The sequence below is a fragment of the Palaemon carinicauda genome, chromosome 8 (genome assembly GCF_036898095.1).
Source record: "Palaemon carinicauda isolate YSFRI2023 chromosome 8, ASM3689809v2, whole genome shotgun sequence".
Taxonomy (NCBI): domain Eukaryota; kingdom Metazoa; phylum Arthropoda; class Malacostraca; order Decapoda; family Palaemonidae; genus Palaemon; species Palaemon carinicauda.
The window spans coordinates 46,911,652-46,914,151 of record NC_090732.1 but is presented as its reverse complement, the minus strand read 5'-3'; positions in this window follow the sequence as shown (position 1 = coordinate 46,914,151).

The following is a 2,500-nucleotide window of genomic DNA, read 5'->3' as shown; positions in this document are numbered from 1 at the left end:
GAACACAAGTATGTCGTCCACATAACATATACAGAGGGGGAGGTTCCCTAAGATGCCATCCATGAGACGTTGAAACGTGGCTCCAGCATTACGAAGGCCAAAACAGGAGTAATTGAAGGTGTATGTACCAAACGGAGTGGTGATGGCGGTCTTTAGGGTGTCTTCTGGGTTCATAGGCACTTGATAATACCCCTTAAGGAGGTCGAGCGTAGAGAAAACCTTCGCTTTGTGCAGGTAGGAGGTCACATTGGCAATGTTTGGGAGGGGGTAGTGATCCGGTTCTGTTTGCATGTTCAGGCGCCTGTAATCCCCGAACGGACGGAGGGAGACGTCTTTCTTCAGAACGTTGTGTAAGGGTGATGACCATGAGCTGGAGGCCTTTTGGCAAAGGCCCATTTCCTCCATTTCGGCGAATGTCTGTTTGGTGGCTGCCAATCGTTCTGGTGCCAGATGTCTGAATTTTGCGAAGACTGGGGGTCCCGTCATTTTGATATGGTGATAAATACCGTTCTTGGCAGGAGCCGTGGGCGTTTGACGAAGTTCTGGACGGAAAACTTCCGGGTACGACGTGAGGAGGTGGGCGTAGGCATCCGTGGGTGTGCTGATGTGGAGAGCGAGGTTGGAGGGGGCGGGTTGAAGAGGTGTCGACAAGTACGAGTCTGCGTTGACCAATCGTCGGTGGGCAACATCAACCAGAAGGTGGAAATGAGAGAGGAAATCCGCATCGAGGATTGGCAATGTGACGTCAGCAACGAGAAACTTCCAATTAAATTTTCCGTTTCTGAACGATAATGTGAGGTTCTCGTAACCGTAGGTGGGTATCGCAGATCCGTTGGCAGCTACCAAGCGTACGTCGGCAGACGTAGACAGACTACGTCGTGTCCTGAAGAGTTCCCTTGGCAATAGAGAACAACAAGCACCCGTGTCTACCAAAAATCGCACGCCCGTTCCTGCATCATGTAAAAAGAAAAAATTAGAAACACGGGAGGCCACCACCACGAGCGATGACCTACTTACACGTTTTTTGCCCATCGACAATCCTTGGCACATTTCTTCACGGTTGCCCCGAAGTGGTAGTAGCAAAACTGTTGTGAATGTGTAATTTCATTGGTATGTTATAACCTACGTGTCATGAAAACCCCGTAACTTATAATTTGTTCAATAAAGTTGGTGGTTTTAAATGTGACATATATTAAAAAAAAATCTACAGTTTTATTTAGTATGGTGGTTTTTATTGTTTCTATAAATAGAGAAACAAATGGTAAAAAAAGAAAATCTTAAAATAAATAAAAACCAGGCTTTCCTTCGAAGAAATGTCTGATATGAAGAAATTAAAGGAAAAAAGATTTTACGGTGTAAAGCTTGAATTTTACGAAAACCTTCAATCTTTGATAAAACAAACTAAATAGTCAACATATTCCGTTCAGTAGTTGCTACAAGAAGAATGCTGTAAAAGATACGTCGAAAACTGAAATCATCCTTCTCTCTCTCTCTCTCTCTCTCTCTCTCTCTCTCTCTCTCTCTCTCTCTCTCTCTCTCTCTCTTCACACACACAAGCACACACACATACACACTCCAAATAGGTAAAAAATCATTATATATGAGCTGCAGATAAAGCGATTGTGTTTCTGATATGAATCAAGTGGAAAGAAGAGAAGAGACTAACTACAGTTCGACCAGTCAAAAACTTTTGTAGGTTGATTTCAACGAAAGGATGCAGGCGCTCCAATAATTATAGATAGTTCTAAGAAGTACGCTGATGGGAGCTTCTGAACATTTATAGTCATGCACTAAAATTAATTGTTGAGATTACTGTTGAATTGCTTTATTCATTTTAACGGGATGTTGTTATTGCATAATGCATTTTCTCTTATAATATTAAACTATAAGGCGAAAATTGTTTAAAAAATACAAGTAATAGCTACAAAAAAGCTTAAAATCTCGTCAGCTTTCGGTGAGCCTTATTGCAACCTCCCCGAGCCCCAGGTGCTTTGGTTATGTTTATCAACACCCCCCTCCCTGTTTTATATATATATATATATATATATATATATATATATATATATATATATATATATATATATATATATATATATACATATATATATATACATATATATATATGTATATATATATATATATATATATATATATATATATATATATATATATATATATATATATATATATATATATATATATAAGCTAAAACACAGCTCATATCAGGGCGAGATATCGTTTAATACATTTTGGGAGGTTATGTTGTTGATTGTTACGGAATGTGGAGTTCCGATGAAATGGTAAAAAGTTCAACTTGGCCCAGGTTGGCTGTTGTTTAGAGAGTTTTGATTTCCCTAACTCACGAAATTGGAGGGAAAAGTTAAATGGTTTACAGACAATAAGAATACAGCTTGTATCATTTGTAAGGGAAGCATGAAGAAAGATTTGCAAAAGGTTGCTTTGACTATTTACAGGCATTGTTTAGTTAACAGCGTTCATT